Source organism: Gymnodraco acuticeps, unplaced genomic scaffold (genome assembly GCF_902827175.1).
Source record: "Gymnodraco acuticeps unplaced genomic scaffold, fGymAcu1.1, whole genome shotgun sequence".
Classification (NCBI taxonomy): domain Eukaryota; kingdom Metazoa; phylum Chordata; class Actinopteri; order Perciformes; family Bathydraconidae; genus Gymnodraco; species Gymnodraco acuticeps.
In genome coordinates this window covers 4,197,848-4,208,553 of record NW_022989985.1, presented here as the reverse complement: position 1 = coordinate 4,208,553, position 10,706 = coordinate 4,197,848, and the positions used below count along the sequence as shown (strand labels likewise).

The window sequence follows — 10,706 nt, the reverse complement described above, 5'->3', positions numbered from 1 at the left end:
CTAAAAGTCCCATCTTACTTTTCTTTTTGCGTCCAAAATGAATCCACCGTTTCCTGCTTAGCTTTCAAACCTCAACACAAACATAAGATGTATCCTTCATCATCTGTTTATTGTAATTGTACCATGACAAGCTACTGTTTCTCTGGTAGTGAGTTTTGAAAGTTTGTTTTTGGTGTAAATATCCCTATATTATAACAGTATTACCCTACACTCTTAGTATAGGACCCTCATACAGTCGGTTCTGGGGTCTTAGGGTCTTACCTGTAACCCCACAAAATGTAGATGACTAATTAAGTGCTCCATCTGAAAAAATGCTGTAGATAGCAAGATATAACTAACAGTCAATTCCTGACAAACGTTCAAATTATATTACATTTAGCATTACCCCCTTTTATGACACAGGCACACGTCTTGTGTGCTAAGAACATTTAGCTCCTGTCTATAAATACCCTGCACCTTTCATTGGGTATTATTTTTGCACACAAGCTTTCCTTAGGAAGCAACATAAAAGACCACAAGGTTCAGAGAGTGGAGTATACTGTATTACGTCAGATAACTTTCACATACAGTCACAGGAAGAGATCAGTAATGCAAAAAACAGACATGATTCTTCATCAGGCTTTCCTTAAGAGCTGCACTTTCCATTCTTAACTAATTACACAGCTGTTGAAATACAGCAGAGAGTGTGTTGGGTTGATACCACTGATCTTGATGAAAGACACTGTTATTGGTCATTTACCACAGTTTATTTACCATATATTATAATGCAACATCTTGTAAAAAGCACACACATGTAGATATACAGTATGAGTGCACAATCAGATTATTGGTTGTAGAACACATTTCAAAAACAACAAAACATTAACTACAAGAGTGATTTAAATGGATGACGAAAAGTAAATATCCGAACATCCCAGTGCACCGAGATCTGGTGTTTATTTTTCATCTGTTTATTTCTCAGCACGAATCAACTATAATGTGATCGACACCCAAAATCATGAGGGAAATCAAAAGTCACCATGTAAATTATACTTACTGCCGGCAAGATGTGTAGGCTGTACATTTTATATAACAATTACTGTCCGTTATTTTCTCTTTTCTCTTGTCTTTGTTAATTTTATTTGGGTGGCTCATTCCTCCAGATGAAAAACGCCACAGGGACTGAGTGGGGGAGAGCGCTCTGACTGACAGCATGATCAGAAGAAAGCAGCAGAAAATATTTTAGCTTGGCTGATCTTTCATTTGTTCTGCTTCTCAACTGCTTATCATACTTCTCTGTTAATAGCATTTTGGATTTGATTATTTAACCTGACGCAGCAGAGAGGTGTCCAGATGAGGAGCAGCCGAGGAAACACGTTTAATAAGATTAACAAAATCATTCAATTATTAGCCTTAATATTCCTTAGGAGGCAGAGCAGAACGCGGAAAGTCATGCTGCTGTTCAGCCTCCTTTTCTAATTGAGGACATTGAGGGTCAGGTGGGTCAGGTGGGTCAGAAGCTTTACTAATCAATATGGCAGCACCCATTTATTTCCACTGAGAAATATCTCCATTTTCATTACCCTGGGTCCAGGATGCTCTGCAGTAGATGAATAAGTCTCCTTTGCTTCTTTACCAGTCCCAGTTCCCTCCCACACAGCCTGGTGTTTCATGTTTGCACTGATTCTGTGCAGCAGTCAGTATTTCAGACACAGAGGCTCACAGTGTAAACAGCTCACTGGTGGAGGGAGCGGGTCTGGGGGCAAGGCAGCACAGGCTCGGAGGGGAGGGGAGGCATGAGGCCAGGGTGGTACTTGGCTGGCCTCGGACCTCCAAATGCCTGAGTTGGGTGCTCCATGCCCATGTTGAGGTGCAGCAACAGGTGGGCATGGCAGTAATCCAGAGCAGACTGCTCACACCTATACAACGTAAGAGCGCTCAGCTGCTGCGGTATCTGTCAGAAACAGGAAGCAGGAAAGGGAAAGGAGAGAAATTATGAGAACTACAAGTAAGCTTTCAAAATCATCCAAAGAGCCTTAGTTTCAACATTTTTTATCAGCTCCCAGAATATTTGGAATTGGTTTAATTTACTTCATGCAGTTGTGGCTCAGCACTGTCATTAATGCAGCCTTGGCGCGCCCCAAGACCTGAAATCTGGTGCTCAAACACCCACTTTCAGCGGGAGTGATTTATATGCAAGATGAAAGCCTTAAGCAAGAGTGCACACATATTTTCTGCCCTCTTTTAAATGGAGTCAAGGCTCCATTTAGAAAGAGAGTGCTTATTACATTACAAGCACTTTGTTGATTCAAAGACCCCTCTTGGTTTTACGTGTTAGTGTGGTCTGAATTATGTCAATTAAAAGGAATATAGCTGCATCATGGCCTGTGCGATATTGATATTAATATCCTTGTGTTTACAGAGGCTTTTTAAACAAAATATGAATGCACTCGTGCTTCTTGAAATTCACAAAGCAACATTATACAGTGCATAGAAACATTCATATATGAGAGATAATGGAGGACACATGCAGGACTTGAGTGTACTATGTATCATTCACCTCCACATGGAGATACACTGTACATTAACACTACTGTTCAGACATTTGAATTATCTGTTATATATTCACATTTTTCTTCTTTGCACGTTATATTAATATTGACACCTTTTTATGGGCTCAATATATTTGTTGGAAGCTGTTTGTATTTGGGCCCTCTGAAGTTTTCTCAGTGGTTGGATGGAATACGTTTAAACTGTGCTTTGTCAGCCAAAGTTGTCATGATCCCTAGAGTTAGTAGACAATATCAATACAAGTACAATTCCACTCTTTTTACCAATTTGATAATAAGATAAACCAAAAACAAAACAGTAAATCCTATGTAGAAAGCTTCAACTTATACTCTTCGATTGTGTTTGCATATTTGTTATTGTTTTAAGTTAAATAGAACATAATTATATCTCTAATATACCTACAGTATTTGATATTGCTGTGTACATTTGAACACATCATGATGATATTATAGTTTTTTGTCAGATGGGTTGTACCATTGAACAGCCAAAAAAAAAAGCATTCTTCTCCTTTGTTTACTTCCATAACATAGTGACATCACAATGTAACACTTTTGTTTTTATTGGTGAGCGCTTGGACAAATTGTATATGTTAGGATAAGTGGTTGACTAATCACAACAGAGCCGGCCAGCTAACCAATCAGAGCAGACTTGGCTCTGGTTTTCAGACACAGGGTGAAAAGAGGTCCTGCAGCACAGGCAGAATTAGAGAATAAAGCACTTTTGAAATATTAAGACATACTGTATAAACATGTCACAGGAGTGGCAGAAAATACAATTATGAAACCTGAAATGTTGCATAACAGGGCCCCTTTAATAGCATGAAAGACAATCATACAAAAATATATATCAGTACACAGTGCCTGCTCGAAAATCTGTCGTATTATGAGCTGTGGACAGAACTATCGTATAATATGTTGGATTATTTGATTGTGCCACAAAAGGGATTATTTAAAAACTGATTTGATGTGAAATGGTTGTCAGATTTAGGGTTTTTTCTATTTCTGGTAACGTTACATTTCACAACGCCATCCCCATTTAGACCTTTAAAATGAAGGTCACAGCTTTCAAAGGGTTATGTTTTCCAGGGTATTTGCTTTTCACTCTAAGAAAGAAGATTAGTTGAAAACAGGCTGTTGTTTTTTTCAACAGATGAACTTTGCACACTAATTCAGAGGCCTTAATAAAAAATGCATATACTAAACAATGCTCAGAATGAAAAATGAGCTTAAAATGAAGGGAGGGGGGATCTGAATCCGGGAGTTTTCGGTGCAAAGTGTCAGGGGGAAGGATTTATTTTCTCCAATTATTGCAATAGAAAGAGTCCAACATGTAAGCGCAGTCCATATTCATTTGGTCGGTTGGCTGGTTGAACCAATAGCCCTTTCTCTGTGTGTGTACAGAAGTAGTTGGCAGAGCACTTGCAACCTTTGCCTATTCAACATCTCTTGCCTCCTCTATTTAACTTCCACACTGCCAGTTTATCACAGCTGAAAGCCAAAGGTGCCATAAAGTAAACCGAGCTGCAGTTACTGAGACAATAAAAGCATTTTTTGCCTTCCCTCCACAGATCAGTCAATACATAAATAAATACACCTTTAAACAATGTGAGGTGCTGTTATTATATATGTCTCCCACTGCATGAAAAGTCCAGAAAGGATAAAAAGACTTAAAATAGAAAGAGTATAACCTCTTAAATAGTTATGGGGAACCATTTTGCCTTTTTTTGGACTAAAATAGGATTTTGTTCTTTGAAGGATTTGTTTGGTTCAAAATAATCAAAAGAGAATGTGAAATAGTTTAAATCTGCAGTGAAAAGCTTTTGATAGTGACTGCCAGTTATTTCTGCTGTGGGCCAAAAAAACAATATATACTGTATGCTCTCTACTGTATAGCGTTAGCCTAATAGCTTAATTGCCTGAGTCATATGTTTCCAGTTTTTCCATTTCTGACCATATATCAGGAGCTGCTTTGGAGGCTTCAACTCCCGTTTCTCCTTTCAATCTGTCACCAGGTGTCCATGTCACTTCCTGACTACTTTCGATCTTGAATCAAATAGAAGAGCTAATGCTTCACTTGTGGTCAGCCTCTTTGTATGAAGTCAAAGAGATGCCTTAGGCAGATAGTTATTTCGGAATGTAACAAGTATTCTAATGGCATAGGCAATAATGTATGGTGAATCAGCAATGTTAGGAGATTAGAGTTAGGCAGATACTGTATCTCCAGTGGGCCAAAATATTACTCTTAATTAAGTCCCTAATTTCTTTATCAATGTATTCAGTCCATGGCAAATGTATCAATGTTAAAGCTTTGATCTGTGTCTGCAATTGGTGTTTGAAATTAGACCATTTTAGACTAAAAGAAGGGATAGAAACGTTATAAATGTCCCATACATTAACCTTAACAATTACTTATAATGGATCAGAGTTTCTAAATTGACCAATGTCCACCTCATTTTTCTGCTCGCCAAGGAAATAAAATGTGATGCAACAAGTGTGGTAATGCCTCGGCTTAGACATAGTGCTGTGACGCAATGACATCTCAAAGGAAAAAGTGGAAGCATTGAAAACTAATTTTCAAAACAACATGTATGCACATTTGTAGAATTGTCCAGTGTAGATTTGTATGCTACAAATAAAAAAGCACTTCAATATGCAGAGATACAGTCATACAGTACACGCAGATAAACACATACTATCCCCCCAAGCAAGTTTGGTTCTTAAAAAACAACCACACTGTTTCATGACCTTTCTGAGTTTTTTCTATTGCCTCCTCCTTAAACACTTTAGTCAGTTGCTGCCTTTCCCACCACTTTGCCTAAACTGTCACCTATTGCAGAGCTTACATAAAGTGCACTCTTAGCCTGCAGTTCACTACATTTGCTTGTTATTTTGTAGCTGCTTACCATGATAAAAACATAATTTATATTTCATTGGGTCTATCAAATTTTAGTAAGGTCCTCCTTAAAATGTTTTCATTGATTTAAGGGTGATAAGTGTAACTTTTTCTCTGATAACAATTGCAAAGTAGGTCTGAATCGAATCATTTGAGCCCATATGACTTGCCCCAGATAAGCCCTCTCAAGCACTTCATAAATATGAATTCAATACACTGTTGGTCTCACATTACAGAGTTAAAGAGAGACAGAAACATCACTGAATGTGCAACTCTTTAACACACGTCATAAAGAATGAGTTTCTGTGAGTGAAGCAGTGGGATGTGAAACAGCAAGTGATGGAAACTGGGATTTCACACTTACAGTACAAGTCATTCTAATGGCATTCATTTGATGTCATCTCTTCTGCTCTATGTATATTGAGTCAATCTCCCCTCTTCTATACATATTCAATTTAACAAGACAAACCATGCGGAGAGACAGAAATCAGCGCTGCCTGAAAACAAAGCAATGGGCTGCAAAAATGGAAATGTGGAGGCAGGACAATGAAATACGATCCAGAAAGACCAGTTTGAGTATGACTCTGTAATTTACAGGCCAACATGATGCACTGTAGTTGTGTAATACAGCAATAAAGAATGTTACAAGGTTACAACGCTGGCATCTATGTTATCTTTCATTGCAATGAGGTAAACAGTATAGAAATATAATCTGTATTTTAATCTAAATCTAAATTTCCTTTTTAAGATTGATTGTTTTCTAGATTAATCAGTTTATATAATGTAAGAAAAAACCCAACATTAAAAAAACGTATTCTCAATATAGATATTCATTTAAATTTCAACAGATACTGTGCAAGCAGGGATACCAAATAACGTTCGTTTGATCGACTAATGGATGAGTGGACTACTTTTTGCAGTTTAGAATATATTAATTTGATTTGTTACCATCACGTTTCTTTCCGATGCCATGCCATCAAGCGACTGTATGAAGCTGTGTTTAGGCACTGCAGTGCTAATACTAGCATGCTGACATGCTCCCAAAGACAATGCTAAAATGTAGGGATGGGAATTTGAAAGCAAATGTATATTCGAATATTCGACCCCCCAAAAAACGGTTAACCGGTTAACCGAAATGTACATATGCTATAAAATCAGCACCTGCAGCCCTGCCCGCTTTGAGGGACCGGTGAGCGGAGCAAAACACACCTTTAGACGTCAACTAACACATTTAATTGAATAACATTGAATTATTCAATTTGATAATATTCAATTTGATAATATGTAATCAACTTAGGCATCACTCATCACTCCCAAAAAAAAATTCAAAAAAATTCATAACTCATATTCGAATACATGAATAATTATTCGAATACCTGAATAATTTCGAATATTCGAATATTTGATTAATCGTTCCCATCCCTACTAAAATGCTGATGCTTAGCAGGGGCTGATGGGAATGCAGGTGGAAACATATTGGACAAATAAAAGCTGACTTGATGTTGGGGTTAAAGGAAAAGTCAGAAGACTAGAAGTGATAACAATTCATCCCGAGGTCAACATCAATGCGTTTTATGATGCTTCATCCATCCAGTGACATTTTACTCCAAACCACAAATGTGAACGTCATTGTAGTGCTCGAGGAAAAGCCATCGGATACAACAAAGTCAGTAGAGTTCACCCATAAATATCTGTATCAAATTCCTCTGCAATCTTTCTTATAGTTATCTGGACCAAAGAGATGAACTGGACAACAAAAAAGCCAAGATTGCTATCAGTATAGTCAGGCTGAAAAAAGCTATAAACTGTAACTATAGGAAGATTGAATCTGCACGGATATTGCAGACTAACATGCTTGTTTTTTAAATTTGGGATAGTATATTGCTGTAGTTATCAGGAAAAAATGTAAACTGTCTTGTAACCAAAAGGTCACATTTTTTAATTACAACAACATCCTTATGTCTTTCAATTAGCTGACAGATCATTACCACCGCTCCGTGTTTTTGTTAAAAATGTCAAAAAGCTTCTCTACCTCAGTGTCGGTCCTTGTGGAAACAAGCATCATCTAATTACTAAAATACCAAATGTCAAAAGAAAGTCCATTAACTTAATTCCAGCTCTCTTTATAAGTCTGATGAAGGTTTGATGCAGTTGAGAGTCATTACATTGATTTAATGGTAATGTTGTATTTTATGTTGGTACATCTCATATGTCAACCAAATATTGTATTACATCTTCAATTCATACTGTGCAGATGCAGGATTTTCTTAATGTGTGAGGTGGAGTTTAAATATCTGCATTTCAAAGTCGGTAAACTAGAAAAAGGATCAGTTGCATGTATTACCACAGAAGAATATAAGCAAAGCCTTTTTGGCCAACTAAGCTGAGTGAGCATTCAGGTTTAATCAGGAATATTGAGGAAATGTTGGCTGGTATGGTTGGAGCTCTTAGAGAGGTGAGTCATTGGCTAGCAGAGCCTGGAGCGTGGCCAGCCGAGCTGCTTAGGGCTGCAAACACTCAGATTCTGCCTTAGGCATGATCACCATCTTCCCTCCACTTTAATGACTGACAAAGTCCTTTACAATCTAGTTGTGTGCAACCTAAGCGGATAAATATAAAATGAATTCAAATCTCTTGATTACAATAGCTTTCCAGGAATAGTGTTGTTTCCTCTTGACAGTTGTAAGACGGTATCCAGTGAGTCACTGGCGTCAAGCCGAAGTAATAAAGCGGGCATCTGGCATCAGTCCGATCTTGTCCTCACTTTAAGTTAACTGTTTAAACTACAGCTCAATGTGTTTATCCTGAAATGAGTTCAAAGAGAACAAAGTAAACTGAGTACAAAGGCTGCTTGCTACCTGTTGAAACTACATTTCCGTCCCAGGTGCTGTAAGTGTGGGTAATTTATATCTCAGGTTAAGTGATCCCATGTTAATTTAATGAAACACTTCTTTTTTTTTGTATCTTCTTCTCAGCTAGAATGACTCACTCTTTATCAGCGGAAACCTCAAGAGTTTAAAGTGTTAAGAAGTGATCTTCTTAATTGGTCCGCAAAGTGTTTCAGGCTTTAAGTGGTAACAGCTATTATTATAAACCATAGTGCTGTTTTTTTTGTAGTGTGTATAACACACAATTTAATCAGTAGTGAGAAAGAATGTCATTGTTAGACAAAAGATACATTAAAATGACCAAAACATAAACTTCTAATTTGGAAGTAATAAATTAAAGCAGGCATGAAATAGTGAGATAATTTCTGCCCAACACTGCAGTGTTAGGTTTAACAATGTCTAGCAATCACCAAGCCCAGAACCATATATATAGGGCGCTGACCAAGCCATTTTATAATGCTAACATGACTAAGCTATTTGGACATATTATTACAAACGGCTTCATATTGTAAACACACACAGAGCCTAGAGGTACTGGTAGGTTTGTGTTACTTCAGGCTAGCTCTTCCCCCCTGTTTCCCGTTATTAACTAAGCTAAGCAGCTCCAAATGCACTCTACTCTCTAGTTAAAAAGAGTATATTTTCAAGTGTAATCATTCAAAATATGATTTTTTTAATTCAACCAGATAAAAAGCATTGAGATAAAATCTCATTTACAATGCTGACCTGGCCAAGAAGGCAGCAACGTTACACATTATTACTCATAACACAGACATATAAAATACAGAGGACACAACTAAGTTAAAAAAAACAGATTATTCCGGACACTTTGCAAAGCCCTTATGTCACAAACATTAAATTGGAACTGAAACTGGCTCTTTGGCAATCCCAGTGTTTTATAACAAAGGGCGCAGATCTTCAAAGCAATCCACTGATTCACTCTAAAGCACTTGTGGAAAAGGACAATGATATAAACTTGTGTGACACAGCACACAGCAATTCATTATAATTCCCAAGCTATTAGCTTTGGATTGCTAATAAAAACATTAACATGGGTGGTCCCCCTTTGCACTGCTCTGAATGTAGGTCAAGCTGCAGCTAAATGATTCCCAATTAGGTGATAGGCAGCTGCACCATGCCAGCATGCCTCAGACTGGCAAGGGAGGCATGAGCTCTCATTGGCATATTAACAACATCCTCCGCCTGCGCTGTGCTGCTGCTCTCTGTCAGCGAGATAATTCACTCAGTGGTCAGCGCTGCGGCGGGAGAGCACAGACAAGCCTCTATTATCATCGCTGTCTATTAGACTACACACACGGATGCTGAATAGCATGCTAATGGAAACAAGACACTCTTCCCTGATTGTTGCTTGGTATGGATAAATTAAGAAATGATTTCAGGGTGAATGGCACAGAGATGAAGCTGATAACAACTTCGCTTAATAAAGCGTTTACAGTCAGATATGGTTTATTATACCTGTGAATTATTATGTTGCATTCATATACACAAAAGCTTAGAATAATGCTCTCTTGCACTGATTTGTTTGACCTTGTTGGCCCAATTACTTCAATAACATGTCTTATGTTTGACTAATGAATTCCTAAATACAAATTAGGTATTTATTTATTACACTTTGTGTATGTGGATTTCTTCCAGAAAAGGCCTCATTTGCATATTGAAAACAATATACCTGGCTTTATCTAACATTCAGATCTCTTTTCTGGAAATGTCTGAAAATTAGAGCAAATGTAATAAGATAAGTTCCATTAGCATATTTCAACATAACATTTCATCCATCCATCCATCCATCCATCTTCTCCCGCTTATCCGTGGTCGGGTCGCGGGGGTAGCAGTTCCAGCAGAGAGCCCCAAACTTTCTTTTCCCTGGCGACATCAACCAGCTCTGACTGGGGGATCCCAAGGCGCTCCCAGGCCAGCGAAGAGATATAATCCCTCCACCTGGTCCTAGGTCTACCCCTTGGTCTCTTCCCAGCTGGACGTGCCTGGAACACCTCCCTAGGGAGGCGCCCAGGTGGCATCCTAACTAGGTGCCCGAACCACCTCAACTGGCTCCTTTCGACGCGAAGGAGGAGCGGCTCAACTCCGAGTCCCTCCCAGATGACCGAACTTCTCACCTTATCCCTAAGGGAGAATGTATCCGCATTTCAGAACATTTGAAATGCAACATACAGTAAGTGTGTTTCTTCAACTTCCATGGTGATTTCACAAGATACAACATTTCCCTTAATCGCCTGTAGTCTCTCCTTGTAATGTTAAACACATCTTTGAACACATATTACACACAGCAGGCCGTCAGAAATAAGGACTGAAACAACTGATTTGTATCTGAACTGAAACTCAACGTTTTTCATTGTA

General features: G+C 38.2%; 1 protein-coding gene across 1 annotated transcript in view; it reads right to left on the bottom strand.

Moving 5' to 3' along the window:
- Nucleotides 1–520: 520 nt before the first annotated feature.
- LOC117543840 (leucine-rich repeat transmembrane neuronal protein 4) overlaps nt 521–10,706 on the bottom strand; it is a 59,926-nt gene continuing 49,740 nt past the window's right edge. Inside the window, exon 3 of the mRNA XM_034212410.1 lies at nt 521–1,933. The gene's annotated coding sequence lies outside the window, so the exon portion shown is untranslated. The remainder of the gene's footprint in view (nt 1,934–10,706) is intronic.